This window comes from Eschrichtius robustus, chromosome 6 (genome assembly GCF_028021215.1).
Source record: "Eschrichtius robustus isolate mEscRob2 chromosome 6, mEscRob2.pri, whole genome shotgun sequence".
Taxonomy (NCBI): Eukaryota; Metazoa; Chordata; class Mammalia; order Artiodactyla; family Eschrichtiidae; genus Eschrichtius; species Eschrichtius robustus.
Genome location: NC_090829.1, coordinates 106,363,951 through 106,380,358, shown reverse-complemented (window position 1 = coordinate 106,380,358; position 16,408 = coordinate 106,363,951).

Here is a 16,408-nt window from a genome sequence, read left to right as displayed (position 1 = left end):
ATCTTTTCAAAAAACCAACTTTTAGTTTTATTGATATTTTTTCTTTTTCAAAATTCTCCATTTCATTTATTTCTACTCTAATCTTTATTATTTCTTTCCTTCTGCTAACTTAGGGCTTAGTTTGTTCTTTTTTTTAGTTCCTTGAGGTGTAAAGTTATCGGGCTGGCCAAAAAGTGCCTTCGATTTTTAAGTAAAAATAAAAGACACATGTTTTCATTTTCACCAAGAACTTTATTGAACAATGTATTCACCTTTTTGTTCCACTACCTCCTGCCATTTTTCAGGCAACTTCATAATTCCATCTTCCCAAAACTTTTTATCATTTTGAGCAAAGAACGGTTCCAGTTGCCTTTCACAGTCTTCCAGGGAATTGACATTTTTTCCATTAAGAGAATTTTGTAAAGACTGAAATAAATGGAAATCCAAAGGTGCAATGTCTGCTGAATACAGCAGTTGAATTAGAACTTCCCAGCCAAGCTGTAACAGTTTTTGTCTGGTCATCAAAGAAACATGCGGTCTTGTGGTATCCTGATGGAAGATTGTGCGTTTTCTGTTGACTAACTCCGGAAGCTTTTCGTCGAGTGCCACTTTCAGTTGGTCTAATTGCGAGCAATACTTGTTGAAATTAATTGTTTGGTTTTCCAGAAGGAGCTCATGATAGAGGACTCCCTTCCAATCCCACCATATACACAACATCACCTTCTTTGGATGAAGACCAGGCTTTGGTGTGGCTGGTGGTGGTTCATTTCACTTGCCCCATGATCTCCTCTGTTCCACATGGAAGTACAGTATCCACTTTTCATTGCCCGTCAGAATTTGTTTTAAAAATGGAACATTTTCGTTATGTTTAAGTAGAGAGTCACATGTGGAAATATGGTCACGAACGTTTTTTTCGCTTAACTCATGTGGAACCCAAACATCAAAGCTATTAACCTAACCAAGCTGGTGCAAATGATTTTCAACACTTGATTTGGGTATTTTGAGTATGTTGGCTATCTCCCACATGGTATAATGTTGATGGTTCTCATTTGTTGTTTCGATTTGATTACTATCAACTTCAACTGGTCTACCCTACCGTGGAGCATCATCCAGAGAGAAATCTCCAGCACGAAATTTCGCAAACCACTTTTGACATGTTCAGTCAGTCACAGCACCTTCTCCATACACTGCATAAATCTTTTTTTGCATTTCAGTTGCATTTTTGCCTTTCTTGAATAAAGCATAATATGCTGAAAATGTTGCTTTTTTTCTTCCATCTTCAATATTAAAATGGCTACACAAAAATTCACCAATTTTGATAAGTCTTTTTTTAAATGCACACTGATATGACAGCTGTCACATACAATCTAACAAAATTGTTTCAAATGAAGTTAAAGACAACTAAGTGCTACTAGAGCCATCTTATGGAAAAAACCAAACAAACCTTTTGGCCCACCCAATATAGAAGATAGTAAAAGAATATTAGCTAGTATGAAGCAAAATGTTTTACTATTTTATAAATTCTCCCAAATGATTCAATATTAGTTAATATTTCAACAGAAATTTATGCTTACTATTGACAAACTGTAGATTTTAGTAAAATGAGGGAAAAATTAAATATTTAATATGAACAGTTTAACTCAAACTTATTAACCCTGTTTTCAAGGATATTGCACTGATATATAATTTTAATTTTTGTCTCTAATATTTTGCTTTTTTACATTTTTATGTACATGTTTGAGTTTCTTTTTGAGCAGTAGAAATACTTTAACCCAAACTTTGAAAAATAGTAATAATGAGCAAGTCTAAATCCTAAAATATTATAGACAAAAGCAAAAGAAATACACATGAGTAAAGATCTCAGTAACACTAGTTTCCTAGAATTACAAACCATTTTAGTATGATTTATGCTCATATGCAGAGAATGGGATGTGTTGCATACTGCCATCCCCAAGATGTTGAGAAATATGCAATGCAATGGCCACATACCATCAAAGATGCAATTAGATATTTGGAAATGTACTAATATGTTGTTTTAGAGTCACTACTTAATAGCACTTCATAAAATGATCATATTTTTACATTCTTTAAATTCAAAAGGTAAATTTTAAGTAATAAATTTGAGAGTTAATAGTGGTACACTTGGTTAAAATCAGTCTCATAAATTTGTTTTTCATATTACTAGTTTTCTATCTCAAAAGGAAATGAAAGGAATGAGCCTAAAATTAAGTGACTAAGATTTTCAGATTTAACCCCAGTAGTAATATTTATTACCCTAATTATGTTTTTAAAGTTTTGCATGACTATTTGAATATTAACAGGTAAATCAAATTTAAATTTTGTCAGATGATACTAAATATGACTAAATAATAAGTCAGTGTAAGCATCCTTGAACGTGTCAAATAAACCAATTATTTTTCAGTTGAAGGTAATGTCCATTGATTTCCTAACTAAATGATTTAGACAAGTAATAATAGGATTGCTAATGGATAAACCAATCCTTTGGTAGTATTTACATTTTATACCAATAGTGCTTTATTCAACATTTTATTCCTGCCTAAAGATACTAAGTAATGAGTGATATACGCTTTTGGTGCACAGATATTTTTTAAATTAAATTCTATGAAAAACGTTATTTGGATTGTTAGATCCACAGGTTTTCTGCATTATGTTATTTTCTTGAAAGCCATCATAAAGAATTACAGGAACTCATAATGAGTTACATTTATATAATATTTATATTTCTCAAAGTACTTTCAAGTATATTATCTCTTTTGATCCTTTTATCAACTCCATGAAAGAGGAGAGACCAATGTTATGGGTTCCTTTTTTTCATGAGAAATTGACCCCAGGCTACATAGCCAGCAATCTTATGACGTTCTACCCTTAATCCCACAAAGTATGGAATTCCATTAGCTTATTCTATATTAAAATGTTAGTAACTTGATGTCCCACACCTGCTAGAAATAATCTTCCCATAAGCCTCAAATCCCAAAGTATTCATGATTGCCTTTCAGTTATTGATAACACTAGTCTTGCTTCCCTGTGTAGAGTAAATAATGTCATAAGGAGCAGGTCAGTGAAACCACTGTCCCAAGTGTTGGAATTAAATTTACTTCCAGTTCTCTAATTGATTCTCTAATTAAATGTCTGGTAGATATTGATAAATGTTAATTACAAAAATAACTTGCCAAATATCTTCATTTGGTATGCATTTGATAACGCAGCTATTATAGTTTATCTACACACATACACACACAAGCCTTTTTATTTTCTTTGATTTCTAAACCTGATGTTTCACTTTAAAAAGTGGCTGTTGGTGTGGAAGAGGAAGGAAGGAGGGACTATGGCTGTATCAATACATCAGAGCCAGGAAACATTTTGGAAGAATAGAAGAGAAATAATTTGTTTCACTCTCTTTTTTTGAAGGAGGGGCTAAGAAGAGAGCGTGAGATTAAAATGATTGTGAGCCTTTCACCAACTTCTCACAAGAGCAGGAACATAAAGAGGCAGAGTGGTGATCAAAACCAATAATTCAATGTCTCACAATTCTCAGATTTAAGTGATGAAGAAAAAAGTTGAGCATTAGGGAGAAAATGGGAAAATAATGTGGTAAATCAAGGAACTAAAGCAGTAGTGACATGGTGAGGGGGCGGGGATGAAAGTCAGTATGAGTACTGTTTCCAGGAAAGGCCACCACCATTGATTAATTGGTTTGCTAATGGCCAGGAGTGTTTAAAGATGAAAGGAAGCACAGGCCCAAGAACCTGCTGGAAGAAGACAGGGTAGAACCTTAGAAATGTTGCTAAGGGAACATTTGAGGGAGTGAACATGGATTAAGGATAAAGTGAATTAAGATAAATGTTTCTGGAAAACGAAAAATAGACATAAAATATCATATCAGGAAGAAAACCTGCAGAATTTTAGATTTAACAGATAATCTTCATCATCATCATCATCTGACAAATCCAGTTTTTCTTTTTTATTATTTGGAGAAATGAAAATTATCGCTGATGGGGTGACAAATTGGTCTTAGTTCTTATCTCACAATGTTTCTGAGGCTATTTGAAGTATAGTCAAAGTAAAGTATTATTTTAATCACAGCCACCGCTTGTGTTGCTCAGGCTGCTTACTGCCTAGTGTGAGGGCACTGTTCGTAGCTACCCATGCAGCGCACAACGTACGCAACCAACATACATGCCTCTGATTCTAAGTGTAAAAAAGAAAACAAACTACATTAATAAATGATCTTGGAAGAGTGGTGGATTAGGAGGTATAATGTCCTTGTTCAGGTCATATATCTGCTAGCTTCTAGCTGGATGGCATTATTCAAATTAATCAACCTCTTTGAATCCCAGTGTGCTTATTAGCAAAATGGTGATAATAATATTTAGCTTCCAAACCTTACACAGTTATCTGAGTTAAAGAATGTTTCATAAAATTTCAATTTTTCTATAAATGCACATTATTATTTAAAAGATTAATGCAACCATAAAATAATTGTGTTTCCAAGTATTTGGACTTTAATATTTTTGAAGGGACAACATGGCATACTATATCATGTAAGCTCCCAGGGCTGAATTCCCCATGACCTAGACTTAGATCTCAAATAGCTCTGCCACATCTTCCTTTGTATGTCTAATCTATATCCATCCACCTGTCTATCTATCATCTTCATATGTTCCATCTAAGCTTGTTCCTCCCTAGATCGTCCCTATTTTTCTTATAGTACCATAAACCCCTGGTTGCTTAAGGCCAAAACTGTGTCATTCTTGACCCCTCTTTTTCCCTCTCACCCCCATCCGATCCATCAGCCAGTCCTATTGGTTCTACTCTAACGTATATCCCTTATCATGCCCTGTAAAATGCTACATGATTGGATTCCTGGCCACTATTTCAAGCTCATTTATGTAAAACAGGCCTTTTCATTTATCACTCTTCATAGCACAAACGCCTCCTGGAAATTATATTTATCTGTTGATCTATTTATTGTCTCTCTCCTGTATTAGAGAAGGACTTTTTTTCAGTTTTAATCCCAGTTCCGTACCTAGAATGCTACCTGGCACATTGTAGACACTCAATAGTACTTGTGAACGAATTAAATCATAGCCATAGTATAAATCCATCAGTAGAAACAGGCTTGGAATTATGGGAATCAGATTGACAGCTGCACATGACCATCAGTGTGTTAGGTGTGCTTTCATAAACGCATTCTTCACTTATGAAACACATTCTTGCCTTTCTTTTGAATACAGAGAGCCAAAAATGTCATATTGATTCAAAGAAATAAATTGTACCTATTTTCAACTCAATATAATTCTATAAGAATGAAAGTTCTCGAAACAAGGCAAGGAAAAATTTTTTGTTTTTATTTGAACTATCCATCTCTCCAACCATCCTTCCCTATCTCCTGAATTTTTATATTTAGGAACATATTTTGTCTTTCCTCCCATAGTCAAAAATAATATTCAGACTTGAAGGTAGTGATCATAAGAGGTATTATTATGCCAAATCATTCCAAATTATGCAATAGCCAAAGCACATAAAAATATGTCATGGTAATAAATCTGTTTCCCTACTCTTCATAATGTCTTATTTGCCCTAACAACTTTTCAGACCATAGCATAATAAATGAACTTTCCAGTGTGATTTGCCTATCTCTCACCATAAAAGGAGTGTCTGTTTCAAATCTTAAAGTTGTATTTGCTATATTTAAGTGATCTCAAATAATAATCTTCAGAGTTGTCCTGACCTGACTGATAATGAATTTTATAGTCCACCATAGTGTTCATTTGCCTGGGTCTGCAATAAGTTAATTACCAGGAAATATAAGAAATGTGCTGTTGCAAAATCCCTGATTTCTCTCTTCTGAATTTATTTGAATAATTACTAAAGTATGTCTCTTGTTTTCAGGCCAAATTTGATCTCCTAATCATAGAGCTTGTACCTCCTCCCGTATTTTATATGTTGGTTGATTGGACCTTCTTTCATCCAGACACCTAAGCCAGAAGGGTCATTCCTTAATGCTCAGCTCCCCTTCACTTCATATATCAAATGGGTCACCATATCCTCTCAGTTCTGCTTATAAAATATCTCTGACATCTATTCCCTTTTCTCTAGTACTGTGACCTCTTTGAAAGATTAACCCATTCGAGCCTCACGGAGTTGTATTGACCTAGCTTCTGACTGCACCACCCCTTCCTCATAAAACCAGAGAGGGGTCAGCTCAGAATCATGCCCTGAAAGGCACTAAGATTTGGGAATGGTTGGTCATCCTGTTACTGTACACTCAATTGCAGAAATGCTACTTGAGGTAGGAGATTCTACAAAAAGAGTATAAATTGTGATACCAGACAGGCAGGGTTTCAGATTCTGCCTCTTCTTCCACCACTGCTATTATCTTGGGCAAGTTCACCTCTTTGGAACTTAGTTTAACCATATTTAACTTTGAGTTAATAAATAATTCATACTTCATAGGGTTGTTGTGAAAGTGAAATAAGATTATGTATGCTAAAAGATATTTCCTGGCATGTGTTGGAATGTCACCATATGTTAGTTCTTATCTTGCATTCTCCTACCACTTCTAGACATCATCATATGCTACCCACAACACACCTGCAGAAACCCTGCATGCTTTCTCGGCCCTCTTGTACTGATATCTTTTGGGTAGCAAGGATTTCTTTATTTCCCTCAGCCAGAATAAGGGAACCTGAATGAGACTCTGTTCTGTATCAGGGAACCTGTTTTTATACTTCCGCAAATCCTCATTCTAGAATAGCTGGAAACTATTTCCCTTACTATTATTTTCTTATTTTAATATGTATCAATGACTGTCCCTAGGTTACAAGCAAAATTATAGATTTCTTAGCCTTCTGTACTCTATCCTTGTATATTTTTACAAACTCCGCTCTGACACTTACACTTTTTTTTTTTTTTAATTTTTTTAAATTAATTAATTAATTTATTTATTTTTGGCTGTGTTGGGTCTTCGTTCTGTGTGAGGGCTTTCTCTAGTTGCGGCAAGCGGGGGCCACTCCTCATTGCGGCGCGCGGGCCTCCCACTATCGCGGCCTCCCCTGCCGCGGAGCACAGGCTCCAGATGCGCAGGCTCAGTAGTTGTGGCTCACGGGCCCAGCTGCTCCGCCGCATGTGGGATCCCCCCAGACCAGGGCTCGAACCCGTGTGCCCTGCATTGGCAGGCAGGCTCTCAACCACTGCGCCACCAGGGAAACCCCCGACACTTATACTTTTTAGCTGCTTAGTCAACCTTTGCCTCATCTCAGGAAGTCAGTTTTTCCTGGCTTAGTGTTCCCATTGCACTTTGATATGTCTCTACAAGCATATATCCTGTCATATTGGTACTATTTATATACTATTTCTCTTACCCACTATCATATAAATTCCTTGAATGGATGAACTTGTACTCTCTGACATAACATGAGCTGAGAGTGTCATTTAAGTTTGATTAGTTAAGCATTAAAAAATATTAGTCTCATGCCTAGGGAAAGATAGTACCACAGCTCCTAGAATGTGCTTGAAGGTCCATAGCTAATTAATAGATAATAGGAGGTGTTTCTATCATTATTTCTATTGCCCTTACCTATTTAAAGAATTTTCTTTTCCTAGATTTTCTTTGTCAAACCATGCTACATTTTGTATTCTATATCATAAACAAATATGATTTTTGCAGAAACACTATTTTCATATAACTCTGAACACCAAGATTTTAAAACCTAAACTAGTACTCCAATATGTGTGCTTCTCATTTGCATGAAAATAACATTCTGCAATTGAGATTTGAAAGCTGAGAAATTTCAAAGCCCTGTTTTAAAAAAACTTAGAAAAATTAATCATATTTCAGTCAGTTTATTAAATAACTAAATTGGAAAGCAATGAAGCATAATTTCAACAACCTTCAAAACAAACACTCACCTTTTACTCCCAAAGTTCTTTCATATTGCACTTCGGTGCCAAAAAATACATCCCTACCATGATAGCCCTGAGAGAAACACCTTATTTGGAAAAGAATGAGGAGGAGATGTAGGAATATCTGGCATCCAGTTTTTGTACCATATTTAACCTCAGGACAGCCATGCCAAAAGGGACCACACATTCCCAGGATCTATGTCCCTCTCTCCCAAGGTAACTTAATGAACTTCTGCGGTTTCCTGCACAGGCTCTTCATCACTGAGGTGTACATGTCAGAGAGAGGAGAGCATTTAACATCTAGCCATTAAGCCTACTCTGCCGTAGATCTAGACCAGAAGTTACGAAGATTTCTATAATGCCATCTGGGAATGGGAATGGGAAGGTAACTGTACTGTCTATTCCCATATTTGTGATGTTTCACAGTATTATATTATTTTCAGATCCTTCTGTAAATTCTGTCTCATCTCTTAAGAAATCCAGTAGGTTGTCATATGTCTCTACATTCTTCAGTTTGTACATGAGAATTTTAAAAACCTACTTTGTAAAATAACTGACAAAGTGGGGAACTTGTACTCTCTGACATAACATGAGCTGAGAGTGTCATTTAAGTTCGATTAGTTAAGCATTAAAAAATATTAGTCTCATGTCTAGGGAAAGATAAGAATATTTTTAGGCCTTTTCATTACTTTAAAAGGAATTTTATAACAAATTCAGTTTAAGTATAAATACAACTCAATTACCTGTAACAATGGTAATGGAAAATTGAAATCTACAGATAATCCAAATTTTTATTTTAAAAGAGCATAGTAAACCTTTGTTCCCAGTGAGCTTCTTAATATTGCTCAGAACTGAGAATTAATTTGTGTAGATTCTATCTTTTTTTATTTCACACCTCCCCCATGGAGGAGGGGCCGATCAGCAGTAAATTAGACACTAAGTAGAGAGCAAGGGAAATAGAGTGAAATCAAAGACCAAAGGACTTGAATCAACCACAAAATTCATATCTAATGCTTGAAAATTTAAAATTAAATAAATCTTCATTTTGGCTTTATAATAGACATAGACTTTCTGAGAACTAAATACAAAACATTTTGAGTGTGTAGATTTTCATTTGAAAATATAGATTAATACTTTGATTCAACTTTCTGGATCAAACAGTGAAAATAATTACTTCATATTTTATCAAATCCATTTCTTCCCAAGCAACAAAAACAAACAAACAAGCAAACAAACTCTCAGTTTCCGTTCTGGATTTTTCAAGTGCTGTTCATCAACAGAAAACCATTTGCAGATGTGGTCCCGTTTCAAAGGTGGACAAATAATGGTTTTTATTTGTTGTCAAAATCAGCATGCAAAAAATAAATAAATTAAAAGTCAATAAGATCTGTCCTGGTGCTGTCTTTTGTTCTGCCTCTCCATTTGAAAAGGTTCACCATGCAACCTGCCAGTACAGTAGAGCATACACAGCAGCAGCAACAAGTGGGTTCCTTTACCCACTCATCAATACTTCCTTCTTCCTTCAGTTTTGTCTCCAAACGCTGATATTTTGGTTGGGTGACTTCATGAAAATTATTCACTATTTCTAAAAGGATTCATTTTTCACGCATTATTTTTTGAGGCTAAGTAACATTCTATATTTGTATATAACATGAAGAATCTGAAATGCAGCATTGAGATTGTCAAGTGAAGCATATGATATGTTGAATGTGCCAAAAGAAATTGTCACCTTTCTTAATAAGCTTAAAATCTAAATCCTCCAAAGTTGGCCCAGGGCAAAATCCTCCATTCCTGAGAAGGAGGACGTGCCCTTACAATTGTACCCCTTACAATTATTCTCTTGGGATTTCCTGTTTCCTTAGGGATCTCTTGATTACATCCCCACTTCCACACTGGCTTGAGTGGGACAGAGAAGTGCTGCATCTAGGTTTGCACACTTGCCTTCTATTAACTAAGCGTGTAATTACCACTGTTTGTTGCTCCACATAAACGAGCCACTCACGCAAGGCACACTGTTTTTCTTATGGAGGTAATATACAGGTCCTCCTTTGGAGAAAGAATCATTTATTTAAATTGTTTGTAAAAATAATGCTGGAGACCTCATTGTTTAATCAAAAGTGTATACAATTTATAAATACTTAGGAGATTACTTATATCCTCAGTTAAAACCAATAATTAGTTTTGGCAATAGAAGTGTAAATATGATCTCAATGAAATGACTAACCACTATTCCTTGTTTGAAATTTTTAACCCCGAAATAGTCTTTAGTCTGACATATACAATTGTATTCCCCTAATTTAAGCAAACTTGACCTTCAGTCTTATTTACAAAATAGAGTCCCATTATTAAATTTGCAAACGAATTTTTCATTTTGAAAATAGTTAGGCAGAGCATAAAAACCCGTATTCTCGCTGGGCATTCAAATTTTTAATGTGGACATAAGTCTTCCGTAGTATATTTTTTACTCTAGAATACAATCCTAGAGGGTTTGTGAGCCCTTTGAAGTTATATGTAAAAATGTACGTCTTTGTATATATCATTTTGGGGGAAAAGGTAAAACAGTTTTCCTCAGAACCACAGCATAAAGTAAAATCCATTCATTGTGTGTAAGTTCATCTACATGTATGGGTTTTTAGATAATGAAAAATACCCATGGGTATTGACTCAATGAAGTGCAGTATGAAGAATATCAATAAGTCCATCAGCATATGCACATAAGTGTATTTTTAGAACAGGAATACTCTTGGTCATAACATAAATGATATGTATTACAATGATACAATTTTATTACTCACTAGCTCATTTTATGCTCTGGTTTATCATCATAAAAATATTAATTTCTCATGATTTCTCTTCTTCACTTTATAGAAATTATTCTTTTATTGATAGAATAAATAAATGTCTTGAAATTAGTGTCAGCAAAATAGATTTAAGAAGATCTGTTTAATGTGTATTTAGTGACATCTCACCAAATCTTGGTTACCTAAAAATACAGAAAAATATTTTGGATGTTTAAAAAAATGAATGTACAGAAGTAGAAGAGCTGCAACTGGATGGGCTTGCTCCAGATAATTTGTGTAAAGAAGTTCCTGGGTGACGGTTGGTATCACTTAACAAAAATGCTTTGCTGTGGTTTCCTTTTTGAATCAATGCTAATGGCATATATATTGACATTTGAAATAGAAGTGAGTTTTAAATAAATATAACATATAACTAACTATTAGATACAGTTCCATGAAAGAAAGGACTGTATCCTATTCAGTGCAGTATTCTCAGAGTCTGACATTCAATCAATAGTGGCTGAATGAGAAAATGATCAATTAATTAATCAATATTTGCTATAAATCCATAGATATCTTTCTGGTTCCTGCTAGTAGTAAGAGCAGTGCGTGATCTCAGTATAGTCTAGAAAACTCTTTAGATGTTCTTATATATATGAAAAGAATTTACTAATATGATGGACAAGCATTACGATACAGAAAAGTGATAACGTAATTGGGTGAACAAAACATTTTGACCTACAAAATACATAATGGTGATAAAAATATTAGTAACTAATTTTCATAGAGTCCTTGTACGTTAAATGTATTAAGAAAAATTATTTAAGATATGTTAACAAGGCAAGGGTGAGTGCTTTTAATATCTAACCTGCCCATTCCAAATTATTTAATAATCTAGAGAATGTGCTTTGTTAAATTCACTATTTGCTATTGATGAATAGTTCAGACTTCGTGAAGTTACCTGTTAACTTGTAGATTTCTTTTCTAACACAGATCGAAATAATTTCTATCCAGGAGAAAAATAAATCCAACTGTTATGGATTGGTATCCCACAGGACATTAATCAGTTTTGTATCTTACCTAGAAATCTTGTACTAATAATGTTTCAAAATGCCTATAGATACCCAGATCCTCAAAATCCTGTGAATTAGCCTTGCCATCTGATTAGTTTATTCATTAACTAACGAGCTGAATAAAACCTTTGACACGTGTTTATTTTATATTTGTGTAAGAGTCATATTGTTAACTTTTTGAAAATTATACTTAAACAATGTATTATTGTTATCTTCACAACCACATAAAGAAGGTACTAAAACCATCCCCATGCACTGTTATTATTACTAATAGTACAGTGGGTACTATTGTCATCCCTATAAGGAAACTGAGAATTGGGGAGGTTAAGTGACTTGTCCAAGGTCACACAGGTAGTAAGATTACAGACTCTGTAACATCACAAGCCTGTGCTCTTAACCACTGCACAGTGACAGCTGCCTGGAGGCTAGAAGAAAACTCACATTGAATAAACTGAAGCTAAATGCCATGTCTTGCATGAGTCTTAAAAGCATTTTGAAAGGCAAAGGGAATTTATAAAAGTACTTCCTTCATGAAGTGAATGTGAGCATAGAAACAATATATATATTATGTATATGTATAATATGTATGATATATACATATGCACACGCATACATAGATATATATAAAGAAACACTCTTGTAAGAAATGTCATCATAGTGCATTTTTTGCAACTGAATTCATAATAAAGGCAAAAGCCTTTGACCCATTCAGAGGATCAAGCTACATCTTTGTCAGCCCCAGGGTTTCACATTTGACATTACCAAGAATTACTATTGCAGCAAAATAATGACGTTTGAAAGTTATATTTGAGATAATTGAAACTTTTGTCAAGAGCCCCAGGAATGAAAAGCCTTCTGGATAGCGGATGAATAGAGAAAATATTTGCAAGCTTTTGTTTTCTTTGTTTCTTGTTTCGTTTGTTTTAGCCTTCAGACTGGTAAACTTCCAACTGGTGTACCAGGGTTTGTGTCTTAAAATTACCATTTCCTTACCTGAAGGTTTTTATTTAGTATGTGAGGGCCTGATCAACAACGCCTTTTCTTCAGCTGTCAAGGAAGGGCCACGTATGAGAGACTTTGCATCTTGTTTAGACTTTTTAAGCTGCAAAGGGTAGCAGTCAGTTGGTCTTTGTCTGCAGTGTTCTTTATTCTGGCCCTAAACTGCTTGGAAAATTGCCACTATTTCCATTGGCGGGCTCTGCTTCCTTTGAGAGTTGTTTTTAAATAAAGGCATATAGAGCAAATAGGCTTTTGCCTCTCTTAAGTGTCTAGAATGTTCCCAAACTGGAACTAGGGAAAAATTAAAAATAAAAGCCTTAACTGTTTTCCTCTTAAAGTCATTTCCCAAGAGTTGTCCCTAAGCCTGCTATATGAAAATAACCTCATCTACCTGTTTTTTAAAAAATGCATATATCTTGGCCTCATTTCTTATCTGCTGGATCAGAAACTCTGATCTGGGATCAGGGAAACAGTATTTCAACAAGCAACTCTGATGACCCCTGCACCTTATAAAGCACTGTCTTTAAAAAGTCTTCTTTTTATTTTTATACAACTTGGACTTTTACACAAATTCTTAACTTTTTACTCTGAAAAAAGCATCTATTTGCATTTTAACAAGTAACTTAGGAATCAGAGCTTACTTGTTAAATTCTGAGTCATTTTAAAGGAAAGTTAATTTGTTCTATTTTGAAAAACATATAGACTGTCTACTCAGGAGAATATTTTATGTATAACAAGAAACTACTTAGTAGAATGAGTATCCTAACTGTTATAAATTATCTGATAGTCATGTTCCCAATTCGATGGTTGTATTTCTGGGACAGAGATGATATATTTGAATATAAAACCCAAATTAGGATTCCTCTAATCCATAAAGTACATGTGATATGTGATTGCATTTCTAAATTAGAATTGTAAGATGTTGTGTGTGTGTGTGTGTGTGTGGATGGATGGATGGATGGATGTATACATACACATAAGATATGCAAAATACATATGTGTGTGTGTATATATATATATATACACACACACATATATACAAATTCTAATATAAACGTGAATATATTCACACATATCAAAAATTAAAACAACTTGGGACTTAAAATCAGATATCATTTTAGGAAAGACACTTCCCTTTTTTCCAAAGCTGAGATATTTCTGATTAGTCTGTTGTCATCTGTTTGTTCAGGCCTGGGAAAATCAACATGAGGTGGTGCTTATGAACTTCAAGGTCTAAATCATACAGATCCAGGTTTGTATTCCATCTCCACTACTTAATAGCTGTGATGCTCTCAGCAAGTTAATTACTTTTTCGAAGTCTGTTTTCTCATCTATGAAATAATGGTACTGATAGTGTCTACTAGATAGGGATACCAGGACTAACACTGTGCCTTGTTCCTAACAAGCAGTGGAGATGCATTAAGCATACTTAACTATATGTAGAATTTTATTATTTCAGTGACTTATGGACAAATGACTTTTAATGAACATCTTTCCAAATGTACCATATTCTTAACATTCTGTGAAGACCGAAAGCAAGTCTTTAATACACACTATTTTTTTCTATTTTAGATTGTAAGTGGAAATTTTTAATGTTGGTTAATCACAGACTTTATTACAATAATAGAAAAAATTAAATAATTTCTTCCAATGGCTTATAGAGTTGTTGGAAATTTAAATAACATATCAAGCTGCTTTACAAGAGTACCCTTAAGAGGCTCAAGCAGTTTTCTGTAGTATTAGTAAAACCATTTTATAACCAACTTGAGAATGTGTGTGTGTGTGTGTGTGTGCACTTGCACAGACATGCGTTTTGGCAGGGAGAGTTATGTTTCATTAGCTAAAATGTCTTTGATTTTCAAAATTCATTTAAAAAATCCCGTACCAGAATGAATAGTGTTATGCCAATGTTATCTTAGAGTCTTTACTTTTTTTATTTGTAGAGAATCTATGTTTAATAAATGGTAAATTTCTGGAGAAAATTAATAGACAATAATAGTTGTTAACATTTGTATAGTTCTTTAGCCTTCACAAAGTAATTTTTATTTTCTTTTTATTTTAATTTCCTTCCTTCCTACCTTCCTTCCTTCCTTCCTCTCTCTCTCTCTCTCTTTCTTCCTTGGGCCTTCATTCCTGTGCGCTGGCTTTCTCTAGTTGTGGTGAGCGGGGGCTACTCTTCGTTGCAGTGCACTGGCTTCTCATTGCAGTGGCTTCTCTTCTTGCAGTGCACGGGCTCTAGGCGCACGGGCTTCATAGTTGCAGCACGTGGGCTCAGTAGTTGCCACACGTGGGCCCTAGAGCGCGCGGGCTTCAGTAGTTGTGGCTCGTGGGCTCTAGAGCGCAGGCTCAGCAGCTGTGGCTCGCGGGCTCTAGAGCCCAGGCTCAGTAGCTGTGGCTCTCAGGCTTAGTTGCTCCGCGGCATGTGGGATCTTCCCGGACCAGGGATCAAACCCGTGTCCCCTGCATTGGCAGGCGGATTCTTAAGCACTGCGCCACCAGGGAAGTCCCTCTATTTTCATATTTAACCTTCTTAGTAGATATTTCTGTTACTCTTCATGACAATAATAGTAACTAATAACACGTTATCATCATCCTTATCCCCCCAATCTCACCTTCCTCCATACTGCTCTATCACTTTGTACAGATTACAGTGTGCATTTATTATAAGGAATAATAACTGTTTGTTTAAGTGTCTCCTCCATGAGAATCTGGGTTCTTTGAGAAATGAAAACATGTCTTTTGATGCCTAATGCCTAGTACAGTGATAAGCACATATCATTGAACAGTGATCAATGAATGAATGAGTAAATAATGGCTTTAGACCAGGGGTCTGCTAACTATGGCCTGTAGGTCAAATCCATCATGCTACCTATTTTTCGATAGCCCAGGGACTAGAAATGTTTTTTTATATTTTTAAATTGTTTTTAAAAATCAAAAGTATATTTCATGACACATAAAAATTATAGGAAATTCAAATTTCAGTGTCCATGAATAAGGTTTTCTTTATATACTCATTTGTCTATGGCTACTTTTGTGCTGTAATGATAGAATTGAGTAGTTGCAATAGAGACTGTATGGCCTGCAAAGTTGAAAAATATTTACTCTCTGACCTTTTGCAGAATGTTTACAGATTTCCTGGTCTAGAGAGATTTAGTTTCTTGCCCAGGGTGCTACAAAAAGTAAATGATAGATCTGGAATCAAAGTCAGGTGTTTTGATTGAAAATTCAGTGCCTTTTTTCTATACTATGCTAAGTCTTGAAAATTAATTCTGAACTACGCACCCTTGGTTCCAATTCTAGAGGTTCTTGTTGTTAGGCAGAACTGGATCTGAATCTAAACTCTGCTGAGGGCTGAATATATTATTCACGGGGTCCAGTGCAAAATGAAATGCCAGGTGCCCACCAGGGACGGGCAGCCACATCCCATGGCAGACAGGAAAGCTTCCGCATCGGGATATGCTAAATACAGGAGTGGGCTATCCAGTCCCAGGCAGAGACAGCCACTGCCTTCCCCCCATCCCTCTAGACCCATGGGGTACATGCCCAACACTGACCCTCAGGGAAGAGCATGGCATTGATCAAAGAGGAATAGACAATTTGTTGGCGTCCAAAGCACCAGGGGACAGCGAGGGAAGGCAGGACAACACAAGA